This window comes from Scyliorhinus canicula, chromosome 4 (genome assembly GCF_902713615.1).
Source record: "Scyliorhinus canicula chromosome 4, sScyCan1.1, whole genome shotgun sequence".
NCBI lineage: Eukaryota > Metazoa > Chordata > Chondrichthyes > Carcharhiniformes > Scyliorhinidae > Scyliorhinus > Scyliorhinus canicula.
In genome coordinates this window covers 89,072,325-89,093,125 of record NC_052149.1, presented here as the reverse complement: position 1 = coordinate 89,093,125, position 20,801 = coordinate 89,072,325, and positions in this window count along the sequence as shown.

Sequence of the window (20,801 nt, the reverse complement as noted above, 5' to 3'; positions counted from 1 at the left end):
TATGCTTTCACAACATCATTCAGTCTCTTCCATTATCTTCCATCAAGCACTGCTGAAACTCTTGCACGTTTTCGGCACTTGCAGATTTTATATCAACAATTACCTCCTCTGCAGCCATCTAAACCTTCCCATCCTCAAACACCAATGTGTTCAAAATTCCACTGCTGCATCAAGTCCAATTGCTTCTGTGAATAAACACCATCCTATCGCTCCAATCCTACGTCTTTACCTATGGTTTTCAGCCTCAGGTGTCCTGTGCTTCTTATGTCACTCTTGGTCACAGAGTTTAATTGACCCACCTAGACCTCTCCACCTTCAAACACCTTTTATTTAAAGTATGTTTCCACTCACCTTCTGCACATTACCTGTTTCTCCTCTGTGAAATGCATGAGGATGTTTATTAAAAATGCAACAAAAATTTAAGTTGTTGCAGTAAAATCTTTTGCATAGTTGACCCTTTGCACTTCATACAGTGCATCTGACAGTCAGCACTATATGATTGGTTTAGTGCAGTTGGCACTCCTTTAATGAGTGCTCAATGATGCAACTAAGCTCCTCATTTGCAACCCCTCTGGGGTTTTCTACACTGAACTGAAAAAAGTTATCTTTAGGTTATTTCTGGACAGTCATGTCTCCAAATTTTTTATATTGAAAAAAAGAGAAGAAAAATGCATCCCATGAGACTGGGCTGGCCTGTGGTATTTGGCAGGTTGTCCCCTACTCTCTTTACTTCATCAAAATTTTAAATGATTGCCTGCCTTCAAAGCTTTTTTAATTTAATGGTTAGTCAATATTTTTAGTTGCAACCATGTGTTTCAATTAATTTTAATCTTTGGCCTTGTGTAAATGCAGAGAAGGTACTTTTTATAACTGCTGTTTCTAATATTCTACCCGTGGTAAACTTTAGGTCATCCAAGTTCTGCTGCCCATGTTACATCAAATCCCATTTCCTGATCACCCCTATACTTACTGACCTACAACTGGCTCACAGGCAAGCAACACCTCAATTTTAAAATTTTCAACCTTATTTTCAAATCCCTCCAAAGCCTCATCCCTCCCTACCTCTGTAATGTCCCTCAGGCCACAACTCTCCAAGAAATATATGCTCCTCTAATTCTAGCCTCTTGTGAGCATCCTCAAATGCGATTAAAAATGCACCTTCAGTTGCTTAAACCCCAAACTCTTGTAATACCCTCCCTAAAACTCTCCACCACTCCACTCCATATTAATTAACATTTCCTTGTGAGGCTCATATTTTGTTTTACAATGCTCCTGTGAAGCACCTCCGAACATTTTGTTTTATTAAAGGTGCTATATAAATATAAATTGTTGTTGCCAAGAACCCTATAGCCTCACCCTGTGTAAAACAATCAAGTATTAGCATCAAATGGAGCAGATCTCTTTTTATGCTTAAATACAAAATACTAATGAATACACAATGGGATGATGGAATGTATGTGTAATTCTCTCAGAAATGCATATATTAGCTGTATCGTCCAACAATCAGGACGCAGCCACAGTAATGACCCATTGACTCTATACATGCAACCACTGAGTCACTTAACTGGCATAAATCTCTCCACATCATTAATGCAGCTGTGAAGTGAATCTACAATCGAGAAGATAATGACTGTATAGTTCTCATCATTGCTGTAATGGAGTATTAAAAGATAGCTTTGAAATTCATAAAAGAGCTCCAAATAACCAGAGAATGAGACATGTAAGAATATGCAATGTCAGAAAATGGGGCCTGCATAGGAACACTACAGTATATAATTCAGGATAAAGTGAAGAAATAGACTGCAGGAAGCAGTTTGCAACATTGTGCAGGGATGATTACAGTTTCCAGAATGCAAAGGATTTGGCAGGAGATTAAGTGAAATTTGACATGAAACCCCGTTAAGGAGGTTTGGTCAAAGAGGTGGATTTTAAGCAGCACCTTATAGAAAGAGAGTTGGAGAGGTTTAAAGAGGAAAGGACTTGGAGCCATGCAGCTGAAGGTATCGCCACCAATGATGCAGCAATTAAAATTGGGAATGGTCAGGAAACCAGGATTAGAAGATTGCAGACATCGGAAGGTTGTGGCAGAGATTATAGAGATAGGACTTGAAAGAAAGGATTAGAATTTTAAAATTGAAGCATTACTGAACTGTAGCAATGTAGGTCAGTGAGGACAAGGGTGATGGTTGAACAGGACTTGGCACAGATAAGGACGCAATCAGCAGATTTTGGATAACCTCAAGTTTACCAAGGGTAGAATATGGGATACCAGCAAAGATTGTATTGAAATAATCCGGTGTAGAGGTAACAAAGGCATGGACAAGGATTTCAGCAGCAAAAAAGCTGAAATGGGCAGAGTTCAGTAATGTTGAAGAAATTGGAAACAGGTATTAAAGAGATTGTTCCAGTGTGTGGTCAGAAGACGACCTTGGGGTCAAATATGTCACCAGATTTGTGAACGTTTTGGTTCAGCCAATTTCCAGGGAGAAGGATGAAGCCAGTAGATAGAGAATGGAATTTGGAGCAGAGACCAAAGACAGCGGTTTTGGGTTTTAGTTGGAGGAAATGTCTGCTCATGCAGTACTGGAATTCAGATAAACTGTCTGATCATTCAGGGACAGCAAAGGAGTTGAGAGGTGGTGGTGGCATAGAGAAAATGTCATCAATGTTCAATAAGGACCAGGGGAAATAGTTGCCATTTATCACAGTTAGATAGGAAGTCATGTGTGACTTTGCTAGAAGCCATTTTGGTCCTGGGCAGGGGCAGAAGCCTGATTGGAGTGATTCAAATATGAAGTTCTGGGAAAGACCATCAAGGTATTGTATGAATATTCCTGTAACTTAGAACAGGGTAAATGAACCTGATGGAAATTTACAATATTAATAAAAATGAAAGAGAGAATAGTTAATGGATAGATATTCATTGGAATGTGGCATACAGGGTATATTTTAAAACATCAAACACATTAGAGTATAAAAGTTATGCCAGGAGGGAGAAATAGTCTGTAGGAATTTCTCAAGATGAACTGAATAGCCTCCCACCACAATTTCCCCTTACTTTTGGAAAGCTTAACATACCAAAGGCTCTGATTGGCAGAGATTTTGAAAGATATGTGGAGCTAGAAATTGTGCTATCGTGATTTTTGGGCGCAAGAGTAGCAATTTATAACCTGCCTACGTCCATTCAAAACGAGATGGGCCGAATGCAAGTTTTCATCTACCTACCTCAATTGACTGATGGTAGCATTAGGCCAAGTGGCTCCCATGCTGCTTGGTTGCTCTCCATGTTACCTGCAGCCTCAGCACACAGCGGCTGGGCGGGTGGGGGTAATGGCTGTAGTGATGTTTGGCAATCATGTGCGGCAAGTTGCCTGTTCCTCTTAAAGACTCATTGCCCATTAAAGGAGGCTTCGCAGCTGATGAAAATTCATTTTGTAATCTTAGAAGGGTGTCTCAGCAAGCAAGGGAGAGGGTTCCCCACTTTAGCGACACCACATTAAAAGCTCTGGTGGACTCCAGGAGGGAGGCACTGCTTACCCGGTGGAAAAGAAGCCCCAATCAGAAAAACATGGAGTATGTCGCTAGTGAGATGTATTCCCAGAGTTTTGCACCATGGATGTTGAAACAATGCAGCAAATTATACAATTACCTCATATGGCTGGCCCAGATGAGTGAATGTATCCTCACTACAGCTCATGCCCACTTGAACAACTCTCACTTTGCTCGATGCATCACAGCCCAATATTCACCCAGTAGGATTCCCTGGCACTCGAGACTCGCACCTAATAGGCACAAACTTCAACTCACCCACCAATGCTGTCAGCATAACACTCACCACTCCCTGTCTTCGGACAGGTCGAACTAGTCAGCCACGACAGGCGCATAATCTAAGTGCAGTGCCACACAATCATTGACACTCTGCTGTCTTGCAGGAAAAGTTTGCCCATACACCGGGGAGCAGCACAAGCCGGGGGTACCCATACCAAAGTGATGTAGTTCGAAGTATGACCTTTTCAGCTCAGAGCTGCTGAAGGTTTCCTGCAAGGCCAGTACTGTCTCCTGCATTGAAAGTCAGCAGCCTTCTGCCAGTCATGCTGCAGCCTCGGCGGCAACACTACCTAGGAGCACCAGGCCAAGCAAAGGCACTCACAAGACAGGCACTCAGGGAAATTGTTGTCTGTATCCTTGTATGTCTTGTTGCTTAATGGTGTTTTGTCAATGTTTTTGCTGGTGGCTGTTATTGCTGAATGTTGGGCAAGGGAATGTTGTGCTGTGGGGTGCCAAATGGATGTGCGAGTAGTGATTGATGGGTCCAAGTTGGAATGGGAGTTGTTTGAAGTGGAAGCAGAGCCCCACAATCCACTTTGTGGCAATTCGTCCACTTCCTCAGGGCCCAGGATCCTCCGGTTCCTTTTCCTGTCCACACAAAGCTTCCCACTCTGCCTTATCTGTTCTATTTCCTGGTCATGCTGTAGACCACCAGGCAAAGAAAGAGTTAGGCCCATAACTGAGTCGGGTGTTTGTCTCTCCTCATATAAGAACAAAAGCAAATTACTGCATATGCTGGGAGGTCTGAAATAAAAGAAAGTGCTGGAAAAACTCAGCAAGTCTGGCCGCATCTGTGGAGAGAGAAACAGGAGTTAATGTTTTGAGTCCAATGTGATTTCTCTTTGGAATGGCTGTCTCTTCCTCCGCTGGATTCTTATACTGGCAGCAAACACCTCCAGGAACCCAGAACAGAGCTCCAACCGTGCCAAAGGAAAAATCAGTCAAAACCACCTCGGCTACAACTTGAGGACTGGTTCTTTAATTAACACAGGTCAGGTCCCATCTTGCACACGTGATCTTTTGTAAATCATTCACAAACCTGTGGACTGGACCTTCGTCTGTCAAGTTTCCAATCCTGGTGTTACATCAGCCAATTGGACTGTGATGTTAGGGTAGAATTGTTTCAAGCACTTCCAGCACATGCAGTGGTCAGTAGTTCCATTACAAGAGGCAGTGCGGAAACCAAATTTGCACCCATGACCTCCACCGGTTAGAGGAGAATATTGGATTCATGGATTATCAAATCATTCAGGTGCTTTATGACTTCTATTCTACATGTACTTGTCCACACACATTGACGAAAATATCAATGCGTTTAACATCAACATTAGAATATACATGCAACATAGGACATGTGTTGCTGAGAATATGTGCATCAGAGTATTTGCTGGGGATATGTGAGAGCAATACATTATGCAGCTATGGTTAGATATAAATGGTCAATACAAAACAGTATCATCTGAACAACATGAAAGTGACAGTAAATGTCAATAACACAGCCTGCAAACTATTTCCCGAGAGCAGCGAAGAGATTGTCTTCATTTGGCAGACTGACAAAGTTTAAGCTGCAAACTAAGTGTATAACTCCATTTTGTTATAAATCACGGAAATGTATTCACCAGTAACCTGCTCACCAGTGCTCCATTTGGTTTTCACCAGGACCATTCCGTTCCAGACATTATCATGGCTTGGTCTAAATGTCTACATAAGAGCTGAGGTGAGGTCAGTTATCAAGATACCATTCAAATGAATGCGGAACCAAGGAGTCCTAGTAAAGCTGAGGTCAGTGGGATTCAGGAGAAACTCTCCATTGGTTAGAGCCATGCCCATCATAAAGGAGGATGGTTGTAATTGTTAAGGCCAATCAACTTAGCTCCAGATCATTACTGCAGGTGTTCCTCAGGGCAGCATCCTCGGTCCAGCTGTCTTTAGTTGATTCATCAGTGGCCTTCTTTCCCTCATAAGGTCAGAAGTGAGGTTGTTCATGGATGACTGCAGTTTTCAATTCTATTTGCAATTCCTATGATAATGAAGCAATTAATGCCCGCATGCTGCTAGACATGAACAACATCCAGGCCTGGGCTAATCGGTGGCATGTAGCACTCAGGTCACACAAGTACCAGGAAATGACAATTTCAACAAAAGACAGTCCAAGCTTCTAGCCTTCACATTCAATGGCATCACCATCGCCAAATCCTCCACCACAATCAACATCCTGAGGGTCCGTGTTGGTCAACTGAACCAGCCAGATAGATGCCATAGCTACTTGAGCAGGTCAGAGGCTGAGTTTTCCAGGGTGAATAACTCATGTCCCGACTCACCAGATATCAGCAACACCTCCAGGATACAAATCAGAATAAAGATGGGATACTTTCCACTTGCCTGAATGAGTGCAACTAAACCTGTATTCAAGAGGCTTAACACCACCCAGGACAAAGCAGTTTGTTTGATCAGCAGCCCAACCACCAAGCATCTCCCAAATCCTTGACCTCCTCCACCATGAGATCAGAGGGTGCATGAAATACACTATCATCTTATTTTTAAAAATAATTTTTATTGAAATTTTTTACAGAAAATATAACAACAAACAATGACAAGCAACAATAAAACACCATAATAACTGTAAGACCCTCAAGACCGTAGCAACGCATGTATCTCACCCCCCCCCCCCCCCCCCCAAACCCAGTAAACAAGAGAACTTAAAAATAAATTTAAATTAAATAAACATAGTCAACGCCCCCCATACACTATCATCTTCAAACTCCCCTCTGGTCACACATCACCCTGACTTGAATGTATAATATATTACCATTCCTTCATCATGGGTGAAAATTCCTAGAATTCCCCCCTAACAAAATTGTCAGAATACTTTCACCAGATGAGCTACAACTCAGCACCATCTTCTCCAAGAGATCTGGGGAGCAGGCAATAACGATTGACCTCATCAATGATGCCCATAAGCCAAAATTTTGTTTTTAATCATTTGGAGAGGTTGAATAAGCAATTACTCTTTTCTTAAGTCAGACAACAACAGAAAGAAGTACAGTTTGTTCACTTCATCTCAATAGTTACCTACTGGGCATAAATATAAGGCGGCACAGTGGTTAGCACTGCTGCCTCACAGTTCCAGGGAACCAAATTCAATTCCAGCCTCGGGTGACTGTGTGGGGTCTGCACGTTCTCCCCGTGTCTGTGTGGGTTTCCTCCGGGTGCTCCGGTTTCCTCCCACAGTCCAAAGATGTGCGGGTTAGGTGAATTGGCCATGCTAAATTGCCCCTTAGCGTCCAAAAGGTTAGGTGGGGTTACTGGGTTACATGGATGTGGTGGAGGCGTGGGTTTAAGTAGGGTGCTCTTTCCAAGGGCCACTGCAGACTTGATGGGCTGAATGGCCTCCTTCTACATTTAAATTCTATGTAATATACTGACAGACTATGCAGCAGGCTAAACAACAAATTGTATTTATTGTGACGTGTAAATCTATGCAGAAGCAAAATCAAAAGCAATACTTCAACATTTTCTGGAACTAAATAACAAAGATATTTGATATGTTTTCAAAGACTCCTTTTCAAAATCTTTAAATATGGGCTCAGTAATTCTAATTGGAAGACATATTTTCCTTTGATAAATATTTGTCTCGTTTCAGTGGTGTGGAAATATGTTCAAAAATGAACTAATGGTGAGATAAAAGTATACTTGATCCAGGCAATTTCTTACATCTCAGGTCAAAAACATGATGTTGGGAGATGTTCATGTTCCACATTAATGAGCACAGACATGGAGTTGCTAATGCTTTAGGCAACGAAACCCAGCTAGCTTTTGCCAAACTTAGTTCATTTGCGATGACTAATATGTAAACTCACATTTGTCATCTCACTGACAGTGTCTACAAAGGAATTCAACTTTGTTATTGATGGCAGAGGTTTGCAAGATTTTTCTTTGCCAACTGTATATCTCAAGTTGCTATTTCCAACTGATCTTGGAGTTCTGGTAACTATGAAGCTAAAGGCAGCCTTCCGCAGCTCAAAACTCTATTAGGACAGATGAGCAAATAAACATAAAATCAAATTGGACTGAGTCGCCTGGGTGTAAAGGGCCAGGTGCCAGAGATCAGGGCTCATGTGTAGCCCTGGGGCAACAGGCAGGTATCTCAGCTTCAAACAGTGCAGTATTTGGATATCTACAGTTGAAAGGTTAGTGGAGTAGACAAATGAGGGGTGACGTGATGTGAGCGTGGGAGCGAATGCAATTTCACAAGCTCTGGCTCTGCTCATCTTTTAATCCTTTATTTTATCCTAGTGCACATTTCAAAACTGTTTTCTTTTTGGTATATATGTCTTGCACTGTGTCCTTGGTTGATCCTGATTGAACTTTGCGATGAGGAGCTGAGTTAACTTGTAGAGAATCCTCGTTTGACCGTGGTTGTTGGAGAGGGCTTTGGTGGGGCCCAGCCTGAAGTGGCATTGTTGCTGGTGAGTGGACCATCGCCTCGGCGACGTTGTGGTCATCAGGATGATGGCCGCCATTGAGAATGTTGTTCTGGATGAGGATCTTGGCTCCCTGATGCTGGTCTTTGGGGCTCACTTTGAGGATTTGTGATGTATCCTTGAGAGAGTGGTGGAAACGCGGGAGAGCATCCTTGTATTTGATAGAGGACTTACCCTGGTAAGAGCCCATCTTTGATTTGTTAAGATCCTGTGTGTTGTCTATCCTGACGGGTTCGGGAGGTAGGGGTCAGACATGGAGAATCCGTGAGCCCGGTCCTGGCGAAACGTGGGAAGCGAGTCCCCGACTGTGTTTGAAAATTGGTTGCCGTGCTTTAGTAATCTTCACCTGAATGTTGGGCATACCAACTTTGACGGAGCACAGTGTATCCAGTCTTTGAGGCCTGGGATGAGGTGGCCCCCCGACCACTGGCCCTCTATTATGCAGTTCTCGATGCTCATCGTGAGGGGTTGGAGGTGGTCAACCGTGTTGAGTCATCTCCCCAGTCGGGGCCTAGGCTGTGGATCGCTTGTGTGTCAGGGTGGCGGGTGGGTGGAAGTGAAGGTGCTTCGTTCTTTGGTATCCTCGAGAGATCCTGGGGCATGTTTGATGATCCTGTCATAGCTTTCACCTTTTTAAGCAACATAGAGGGTGTTATTATCTTGCAATTCTTCTCTAATCCTGGATGTTTCTCCCTTGTGATTATGTTGTTGATCATTTGTTGTCTTGTCTCCTGCAACGGTGTGGGAGGTGTGTGCTTGAGGGTGAGAATTGTCTGTTATCCTGTTCTAGCAAAAGCCATATCGAGCTGATTATGTGAAATGCGCGATTCTCCGCTGCCCACGATGGGTCGGAGAATAGCGGGAGGGCCTTCCCGACATTTTTTCCGCCCTCCCGCTATTCTCCCCCCCCCCCCCCCCCTCCGGCCTCCGGCCGCCCCACGACACGAATCGCTGATCGCCGTTTTTTACGGCGAACAGCGATTCTCCCCAGGCCGATGGGCTGAGTTCCCAGGCCTTTACGGCCGTTTTCACGAACGCAATCACACCTGCTCTCACTGTTCGTGAAAACGGCCGCAAAGTGCCGTCCCGGACAACCATGGCACCGATTGGCATGGCCGTGCCAAGGGTGCCATGGGCCTGCGATCGGTGCCCACCGATCGGGCAGCGGGTCCGATACCCGCGCACTATTTGTTCCTCCGCCGCCCCGCAGGATCAGTCCGCGGGACGGCTGAGGGGCATGACGGCCCGCACATGCGCGGGATTGACGCATCTGCGTGATGACGTCATCCGCGCATGTGCGGGTTGGAGCCGTCCAACCCGCGCATGCGCGGCTGACGTAATCGTGCGCGTCAGCCGCCGTGACGCTTGGCGCACGGATTTAGCGACGGTCGCTAAGCCCGCGATGCCGTGCTTCACGGGGCCGCGCTGCTAGCCCCGCCCGGGGGGGGAGAATCGTGTCCCGGGAGGGGACGCGGAGGCTGCCGTGAAACACGGCCAGTTTCACGGCAGCCTTTACGACTCGCCGCATTTGCGGAGAATCGCGCCCGGTTCCTGCACAGTTTTACTCCTTTATTTTATTATGTGCTGTTAATCCTTGTGGTTATGGGAAGGCAGTGCTTTTTCAACACCCTTATCTCATTTATAATGATGAGTGGAGCCACAGCGGGGGTGATGGATGGTTGGTGTACAATAAGGTGGTAGGATTAGTTTAGTCCTCATTGAGATTGAGGATAAACCCCCCTGTTAGAGCTAACCATATCAACTGCGGGATTCTCTGTCGGCAGGATCTTCTGCCCAGCCGGCAGCGCACCCACGCCCGTGCGTTTCCCAAAGGCGTGGGGTGGCCCACAATGGAAAACCCCATTGGCCGGTTGCAGGAACGGAGAATCCCGCTGCCGGCGGGGCCGCGCCGGAAAACGGGGCTGGCAGGACGGAGAATCCTGTTCCGGGTCTTTATTTTTGTTTTTTGTTACTTTGAATTTAAAAATCTGTGCTCATCTCCTTCGATGGCACGAACAGATTATGGATCCTGGGAAGGATTGGGTTCCTTCTGACTTTTCCTTGAATTTGGATTATTTTTTGGGGCGTCTTGTTTTTTCTTTAAAGCTAATAAGAATAGGAGGAATTGAGTGGTGACGCACGCCGAGGCGGGTTTGGTTAATCCTTGACTGATTTGTTGAAGAGAGAGACTATTTGCCATGTCTCCACATTGTTGCAGCCCTTCTCTCGTCTGGGGACAGGTTTGATGGGAAAGTTGGGCATCCTCCTCTAAGTGGTCTGATACGGTGGTTTCCTGACGGTCCTCCTCGTTGTGGTTGGGAGGTTGTGGTGTGTCAGTGGTGCCTTTGACGCGGCTGGAGTCGAATGAGATGTATATTGGTGCACGTACGAACATCGTACAAAACAACTATCCTGAACTCTCAAGGCAATTGCCAACAATCACTGCCTGGGAAGGTGGCACCATTTTATCATGTTTTCACGGTCCTTTTTTTAAATTTAGTGTACCCAATAATTTTTTCCAATTAAGGGGCAATTTATCATGGCCAATCCACCTACCCTGCACATCTTTGGGTTGTGGGTGTGAAACCCATGCAGACACAGGGAGAACGTGCAAACTCCACACAGACAGTGACCCAGGGCCGGGTTTTGAACCCAGGTCCTCAGCACCGTAGGCAGCAATGCTAACCCCTGTGCCACCATGCTGCCCCTGTTTTCACGGTCTTATCCTGTTACTCTTCTTCTCTGTGGGGCTTTTGAGATATCACGTTATGTCTAATGATTGTATTGAGCTAGTTATACTGCTGTTCCTATCTGTATTCATGTATGTTGAGCCTTTACTTTCTCTTGCGGTGCAGTATGATTCCTGTGATATTGTTGTGTTGTTTGATAAAATGCAAAATCTTAATGAATATACTTTTTTTTTAAAAACCTACTGGGGCAAAAAGTACAATTTGTGGTGGAAATTTAAGATTTAGTGACTTAAAGCTGTAATGGATATTTTCTTTAATCCTCCCACAAAAAAAAACAAATGTTTGAACCAAGACTTTAATGGGGAGAGGAGCTGAGTGACCCTGGCAGAATCCAAACTGAGTGTTCGTGAGCAGGTTATTGCTGAGTAGGTGCCGCTTGATAGCACTGTTGATGACCCCTTCCATCACTTTGCTGATGATGGAGAGTAGACTGATATGGCGGTAATTGGCTGGGTTGGATTTGTCCTGTTTCTTGTGTACAGGACACACCTGGGCAATTTTTACATTACTGAGTAGATGCTAGTGTTGTAGCTGTACTAGAACAGCTTGGGTAGGCGTGCAGCAAGTTCTGGAGTACAAGTCTTCAGCACTATTGCTGGAATATTGTCAGGGCCCATAGCCTTTGCAGTATCCAGTGCTTTCAACCATTTCTTAATATCATGTGGAGTGAATTAAATTGAATGAAGGCTGTCATCTGTGATTGTAGAATCACTGCAATGCAGAAGGAGGTCATTCGGCTCATTGAGTCTGCACTGACCAACTGAAAGAGCACCCGACCTAGGCCCACAACACCACTCTATCCTATTAACCCAGTAACCTCACCAAACCTTTTTTGGACACTGAGGGGCAATTTAGCATGGTCAATCCGCCTAACCTGCCTTGGACTGTGGAAGGAAACCGGAGCACCTGGAGGAAACCCACGCAGACATGGTGATAACGTACAAACTCCACACAGTCGCCCAAAGTCGGAATCGAACACGGGTTCCTGGCACTGTGAGTCAGTAGTGCGAGCCACTGTACCACCGTCCACCGTGCCACCCTGGCGATCTGCAGAAGAGACCGAGATGGATCATCAACTCGGAACTTCTGGTTAATAATAATCTAATAATTTTTTTTGTGTCACAAGTAGGCTGACATTAACACTGCAATGAGTTACTGTGAAAATCCTTTAGTCACCACACCACAGAACCTGTTTAGGTACACGAGGGAGAATTCAGTACGTCCAATTCACCTAACCCGCACATCTTTGGACTGTGGGATGTAAGCGGAGCACCCGGAGGAAATCAATGCAGACACGGGGAGAACGAGCAGACTCCGCACAGACAGTGACCCAAACCGGGAATCGAACGCAGGTCCCAGGTGCTGTGAAGCAACAGTGCTAACCAGTGTGCTGCCATGCCGCCATGCTGAAGATTGTTATCCCACAGTCAAAAGAGTGCAGGTTAGGTGGATTGGCCATGCTAAATTGCCGTTAGTGTTCAAAAAAGCTTAGGTGGGGTTACTGGGTTATGGGGATAGGGTGGAGATGTGGGCTTAAGTGGGTGCTCTTTCCAAAGGCCGATGCAGACTCGATGGGCCAAATGGCCTCCTTCTGCACTGTAAATTCTGTGATTCTATGAATGCCTCAGCCCTGTCTTTTGCACATATGTGCTGGGCTCCTCCATCTTGAGGATGGGGATATTTGTGGAGCCTCCTCATCCAGTGAGTTGTTTAATTGTCCACCAACATTCACAGCAGGATGCGGCAAGACTGCAAAATATGGATCTGATGCTTTCATTGTGAATTGCTTAGATCTGTCTATCACTTGCTACTTATGTTGTTTGGCAAACAAGTAACTCTCCTGTGTTGTTAGCTTCACCAGGTTGACAGCTCATTTTTCTGTATGCCTGCTGTTGCTCCTGGCATGCTCCCCTGCACTCTTCATTGAACCAGGGTTGATCCGCCTGGTTTGGTGGTAATGGTAGAGTGGGGAATATGCCGGGTTGCAGATTGCGGTTGAGTACAATTCTGCTGCTGCTAATGCACCTCATGGATGCCCAGTCTTGAGTTGCTAGATCTGATCGAAATCTATCCCATTTAGCACGTTGGTAGTGCCACACACGATGGAGGGTATCCTCAAGTGAAGACGGGACTTTGTATCCACAAGGACTGTGCAATGGTTACTTCTACTGATACTGTCTTGGGACAGATATATCTGCAGCAGGCAGATTGGTGAGGATGAGGTGAATTATGTTTTTCCCTCTTCTTGGTTCCCTACTGCAGTCCCAGTCTAGCAGTTGTGTCCTTTAGGACCCGGCCAGCTCGGTCTGTGGTGTTACTACCGAGCCACTCTTGGTGATGGACATTGAAGTCCCCCACTCAGAGCATATTCTGCGCCCTCATCACCCTCAGTGCTTCCTCCAAGTGGTGTTCAATATGGAGGAGTACAGATTCATCAGCTGATGGTGGGTGTATGTGGTAATCAGCAGGAGGTTTCCTTGCGCATATTTAACCTGAAGCCATGAGACTTCATGGGGTCCAGAGTCGATGTTGAGGACTCCCAGGGCAACTCCTTTCCAACTGTATACCACTGTGCCGCCACCTCTGCTGGGTCTGTGCTGCCGGTGAGACAGGACATACCCAGGAATGGTGATAGTGGTTTCTGGGGTATTGTCTGTAAGGTACGATTCTGTGACTATGACTATGTTAGTCTGTTGCTCTCCCAACTTTTGCGTAAGCCCCTCGATGTCAGTAAGGAGGACTTTGCAGTGTTGACAGGGATGGGTTTGCCGCAGTCATTTCGGTGCCTGGGTCGATGCCGAGTGGCCTGTCCGGTTTCATGCCTTATTTGTGTTTTTGTAGTGGTTGAATACAATTGATTGGCTTGCTGGGCCATTTCAGAGGGCATTTCTGAGTCAACCACATTGCTGTGGATTTGGAGTCACATGTAGGCCAGACCAGGACAGCAATTTTCTTTCCCTAAAGGACATTAGTGAACCAGGGTGGCATGGTAACAGAGTGGTTAGCACTGTTGCTTCATAGCACCAGGGTCCCAGGTTCAATTCCCACTTAGGTCACTGTCTAGATCTCGTTTCTCCCCATGTCTGTGTGGGTTTCCTCCGGGTGCTCCGGTTTCCTCCCACAAATCCCGAAAGATGTGCTGTTAGGTAATTTGGACATTCTGAATTGTCCCTCCGTGTTCTCGAACAGGCGCCAGAATGTGGCGACTCGGGGCTTTTCACAGTAACTTCATTGCAGTGTAATTCTACTTGTGACAATAAAGATTATTATAGATGGATATTTACGATAATCAAAAATGGTTTCATGGTCATCATTAGACTTTTAATTCCAGATATTTTATTGAGTTTAAATTCCACACCTGCCTTGGTGGGATTTGAACCCATGCCCCCAAATTATTACCCTGGGTCTCTGGATTACTAGTCCAGCAACAATGCCAGTACGCCACTGCCATCGCCCCCAAATTGGGTACTTTTGATGAGCAGTCACTGCTGGTTTCGGTAACATGGCAATGAATTTGTACAATCCCACAAACAGTAATGTGCAGTCAATTGAAATAGTTTGATTAAGGAATAAATAATGCCTCAGACACTAGGCAAACTCTCCTAATTTTCTAAAAGTGCTTTGGGATTTTATACACAAAGTTGAAAAGAAAACAAAACCTTGGTTTATTGTTGCTTTCAAAAGACAGACAAATCTAAGTGCAAGCAGAGGGCCTAAAAGAAGTTCCTCCTTAATGATTACATGGGCAATGGACTGGAACTGCAATCTCTTTTTAGATGTTATAAAACCTCCATTGCAGCAGTGAAAGAATGAACGAGCAATGTTCAAGCCGTATCTATGGTTTGTGTAACTGATCCCCATGACAGACTGACATGCAAACATCTAGGGCGAGATTCTCCGGACTCACGACGGGTCGGAGAATAGCGGGCGTCGGAAATTTTTACGGCGACGCTGTTCCGACGCCCTCCCGCTATTCTCCGAACCCCGCAAATTGTCGGAGTCGCGTTTCCCGACAAACGCCTCCTTCCCGCCCCTGACACGACCAGAATCGCCACTGAGAGCCCCCCCGCTATTCACCGGCCCGGATGGGCCGAAGTCCCGACGTCATGGCACCCTGTTTGGACGTCGTGAAACACACCTCCTTTTTAAATTCGTCAACCAGTCGGCCTGGCTGACGACTGCTTGGAGGAGGTCAGGGCACCACTCTGCGCACCGCTCAGCGCACCGCTCGAGTCTGGCCACAACGGGGAAGGCATCCCTGGGAATGGGAGGGGGTCCAGAACGGGGGCGGTGGGGGGGACGGAGGGGGCAGTGGGGGAGACGGAGGGGGCAGTGGGGGAGACGGAGGGGGCAGTGGGGGAGACGGAGGGGGCAGTGGGGGAGACGGAGGGGGCAGTGGGGGAGACGGAGGGGGCAGTGGGGGAGACGGAGGGGGCAGTGGGGGAGACGGAGGGGGCAGTGGGGGAGATGGAGGGGGCAGTGGGGGAGACGGAGGGAGCAGTGGGGGGCGACGGAGGGGGGGGGGTTAGGTAGAGAGTGAGCCGTCCAACCCCGTAACAAAATGTCTGCCAGCATGCCATGGTGTGCAGGTGACGAGGACACGGCCGCTGGTTCCCCTGTGGCTTCCGGCCACAGGCCACTGACGCACCCGTGAGGAGGACATAGTTTACTGGCCGTTGGATGCAGGAAGTGACCAGGGGTTAGGCTGACCGCGTGTCAGCAGCGCGACCAGGCCACCGGGACACACTGGTATCCCATGGCTGGCGGCTGCCGAGGTGTCGACTAACGTCCGTCTAACATGTCCCGTTTCTCTGCCCCCCACCACCCTTCTGTAGGTTAGCACGATGCATGGGAACAGAACGGCTATGTTCTGCGCAGTGGTTGGGGCAGCTCTACTGGATTTGGAGATGCAGCAGCATCCACACCCACAACCCGCAGTGGCTGCAGGGCCAGCTGCAGCAGCAGAGGGAAGGGCCGAGGAGTTGCCAGTCGTCGAGCAGCATGGGGGGGGGGGGGGGGGGAGGAGGAGGAGGAGGAGGAAGAGGAAGAGGAGAGAGTGAGGGTGCAGCCACGGCGTCAGAGGCGACGACCAAAGCCGAGGGTGTACCGTGTCCGGGTCTCTTTCCTAACAATGCCGGACATCACCTGCAGGAGAAGACTCCGGCTGAGTAGGCAGACGGTGATACATATCTGCGAACTCCTGTCGCACCTCGCCCCACGTGGAACGGGGGGAGGACACGCGATCCCGGTAGCCATCAAGGTGACGGTCGCTCTGAACTTCTATGCTACCGGCTCCTTCCAGTCTCCGAGCGGGGACGTCTCTGGGATCTCCCAGTCATCGGTGCACAGGTGCATCCGGGATGTGACCGACGCCCTCTATGCCATCGCCGATCGCTACATCACCTTTCCCGAGGACCAAGCAAGTCAAGACTCACGAGCCCGTGGATTTGCCAGTGTGGCCGGGATACCGAGGGTTCAGGGGTCAATCGACTGTGTTCACGTCCCCATGCGCCCGCCTGCTGTGGACAGGGACGTGTTCACAAACAGGAGGGGGACATACTCCATTAATGTCCAGGTGGTATGCGACCCCCACATGAGGTTCATGAACGTCTGTGCAAGGTTCCCAGGGAGTGTGCATGACTCCTACTTACTAGCGCAGTCGTTCATCCCTGCGATGTTTGAGGGACGCCCCCCCCGGCTGAGGGGCTGGTTGCTAGGTGACAGGGGTTATCCGCTGAGGTCTTGGCTGATGACGCCGATACGGAGGCCTCAGACCAATGCGGAAACACGATACAACGAGGCCCATGCAGCAACCAGGGGTGTGGTGGAGCGCTGCCTTGGCCTCCTGAAGATGAGATTCAGGTGCCTGGACCGCTCCGGAGGGGCCCTGCAGTACCAGGCCGACAGGGTCGCTCGCATTGTAGTGGTCTGCTGTGCGCTGCACAACATCGCGATGCAGAGGGGAGATGACCTGTTGCAGGAGGCGGAGGGAGAAGCTAGTGGCAGTGGTGCCAGCACAGAGGAGGAGGAGGAGGAGGAGGAGGAGGAGGAGGAGGAGGACGCTGGCGGAGTGGCGGGCGCAGCACGCAGACACGACCCAGGTGCTGGTGATGTCCAGGAGGCGGCACGACGGACCCGGCAAGGACGGCGGGCACGCGACGCCATGGTGGCAGCACGGTTCACGCATCGCATGTGACGTCCCCGATGAACACCAAACCACCACCTGCATCGCTAGTCATGCAGAGGGTCACCACACAACTGCCACCACCAAACCCCCCCCCCCCCCCTCAGTGTACACTGCTCCACTTCGACATGACGCTTATCACTGGGTCCAGACGGAATGGCACAACATTGATGGCTGTGTCAGCGGGTGTGATCAGTGCCATGTGGAATGATGACAGCCCGCTCTGCGAAGAGCTGTGAGCTCAGAATCGTTAGAGAGAGTCTGACCCATGGCAATAGCTGAACCATCCACCTTGGTGGCCGCTGAGTTCGTCACTGACACTCCATCACGTGCCCGCGTGGGCTAGCTGTGGGAGGGGGGTAGGGGCAGGGACTGCACACCCGGCACCGAGGTTTCACCACCCGTCACCCCCAGCGACACTCGGTCACCATCACGATTCCTGTGGCTGTGGAACAATCACACGGTATTACAAGTAAGGTGGAACAGTGTGTTTAATATTAACAATTATTTACAGGTGCTCTAGCCCCTACAACTAAACTGTGCCCTTCACCCGTGCCAACTTACTCAGTGTCTATCTTAGTTGCCTTACGGGCCCTACCACTACGTCTAAGTGAATCCCCAGATGATACAGCAGGAGTGGAGGAGGATTGCTGCGAATCGCCCCCCTCGACTCGTTTCTCCTTGGCCAAGCGTTTCCTGGGGCGACCCGGCCTTGATGGGCCAGGCTGCTCTGCGGGCGTCTCGGGTGACATTGTGCCACCCTGCTCTGCCTGCTGCCCACCCGATGCACCAGGGATGGGACGGGGGGAGGCCGAGAATTCCGGGACGTCCCGTGATGGAGTTAATGGGACGGGCCCCGAAACCTCCTCCTCCCTCGGGGAGCCCGGTGGCCCCCGGGCCTCACTTTGGGACAGAGGTGCGAGCGGGGAGGTTCCCCGTCGCACCACCGACACCTGGCGCTGCCAGTCCTGGAGGCCTGCAACGGTATCCACCAGGATCCGAAGGTTTGCAGAGATGGAGTCCAGGGAGTTAGACATTCCCGCCAGGGACTGTGCAATCTCAACCTGATTGTGCACGACGCCATCCAGCACATGTGTCAGGCGGTTGATGCTCTCGGCGACTGACTGCTGCGACTGGCCAATGACCTGCTGAGACTCGGCCATGGCCCGCAGGGCGCCGGCAATGTCGGTTTGGCTCTGGCACATTGCTGCCTGTGAGAGGGCAACCCTGTCCAGGGCCGAGGATGACGCGTGCACATTAATCCCAACGTCTTGCATAACCTGACCCATTGCCTCCACCGCGGATGCCACCCGTGCGGTGTCGGACTGGGTCTCTGCCATGAGCGGCACCACTCCCTGCTCTTGGACGCGGATCGACTCCTCTAACAGCGTCTGCAGAGTCTGGAAGGAAGCCCTCATCCCGTCATTGTTTCCCTGGGTTTCCTGAGGCATCGGCTGTGCGGGTGGGTTGAGAAACTCCAGGAACTCCGAAAACGTCTGGGAGCCAGCTGCATCCTGGGCCTGGTCTGGCCTCCGCGAGTCCGGGCCCTCTGTTGCTCCGACCTCCACCTGCTGTACCTGCTCATCTGTGATGTGCCAACCAGACTGTGCCCCAGGAGACTCATCACTAAATAGGCCCGCCGGGGTGTGTATCTCTGGGATGATGGAAGTGGTGGGAGAAAGCAGTGCCGCAAGCCCGACGCTCTCAATGGTTAGGTCCTCGTCCATGGTGTGGGGCTGCTCAGCGACAGGAGGGTTGTCCCTGGCCATTTCTGGTGGTGGTGGTGGACCTCGAACCCTCTGTGCGTCCTGGTCCGCAGATTGGGTTGGGGCAGATAGGGCTGCCCGCTGATCGGGCACCCTCTGTTGTGAGGCCCCGGGTGAGGTGGCGGCAGATTCCTGTCTCCGTCTGCAGCCAGACGGCCCTGGTCGTTCGGCATCACGTCCTAGGGAAGAGAATGAGACGGGTTATTTCGATTTGCTCGGCAGGCCGCTGGACGGTCCCAGTGGGCAGGGTGTGTGAAGGGACAGAGGATGGGGAGGTGTCCCAGTGGGCAGGGTGTGTGAAGGGACAGAGGATGGGGGGGGAGGGTGTTTGTCAGGGAGGGTTGTCTCACTTGCTGCAGTTCCGCCAACCTCGCATTGCGCGATATCGCGGGTGGCAGACCCCCCAACAAGGTCCAGTGCTCTCTGTTCAAAGGTGCTGAGGGGGTGCATGTTGGGCGAACCCCCTCCAGTCTTGTGCCGCTCACGGTGGTTATGACCGGCCTTGGCCTGTTGGGGGAGGAAACATAGGTAGATCATTACAAAACGGTAGGTATCAGAAGTCCGTTCTGATACTGGCACAGTTTGGGGGGGGGGGCCAAGTTGTCATCAGATGATTGCATCTCTCCTCGGGGCCAGAGCGCTGGGTCTGTGACAACTTTGTGAAACACCCTCAAATAACTCTGTCCCAATCCCTCTCCCCCCCCCCCCCCCCCCCCCCCCCCCCCCGGGCAGTTAAGGGGGAGGGATGGTTGTGACTAGGGGGCACCCTCATGGCACTTACCCTGGCAGACCTGGTGAGGTCATGTAGCTTCTTTCGGCACTGCTCTGCTGAGCGAGGGGTCTGCCCCACAGCACTGACGGCAGCAGCCACGTCACGCCAGGCCTGGCGTACCGTGCTGGCAGGTTGGCGATGCCCTCTCCGCGGGTGGATGATGCACCTCCTCTGCTCCACGGCATCGAGCAGCGCCTCGACGTCTGCATCAATAAAGCGAGGTGCAGCTCGCCTAGGCTCCGACATCCTGCCCGACAGATTCTGTGGTCGCCCGCGCCTTTTTACGGCGTCGGGCGGCGTCACATGGGCGGGTTCGTGTCGTCGTCGCGTTCCATCGTCATCACGCATGTAATTGACGCGGCCGCGCTGCTAGCCCATTTCCAGGAAGTGAATCGGTCGGGAAATGAAGCCTTCGCGACCGTCGTAAAACGGTCCCGATTTTTACGACCGTTTGCCGACTTTCCGCGGGTGCGGAGAATTTCGCCCCTAGTCTTTCATTACATCACTGGTGTGGGAGAGAGCACAATTGATGCAGCTGCTGAGCTTAAAGAGACAGGTCACTGTTCAATCAATCTATTGTATCAGGTTACGTTTCAGGCAGAAGGGCGGCAGCGCATTGGTTAGCACTGCTGCCTCGTGGCACCGAGGTCCCAGGTTCGTTCCCGGCCCTGGGTCACTGTCCAGTGTGGAGTTTGCCCATTCTCCTTGTGTTTGCTTGGGTCTGACCCCACAGCCCAAAGATGTGCAGCAGACGGTGGATTGGCCACGTGAAATTGCCCCTTAATTTGTTAAAAAAGAATTGGGTACTCTAAATATATATTTTAAAAATTTCAGGCCAGAGTCACTGAGGTGAGCGTACCAGATTTGGGCTCCACCATGTGTCCTGTTGGAAGTAAAAAAGTATATCTTTGTTGTTAGCTTTTTAAAAAACATTTATGCAGTGCCTTTCATGTCCACCGGCTATCCCAAATGATTTACCAGTGAATTAAGTGCTTTGACGTGTAGTCACAGTCATAC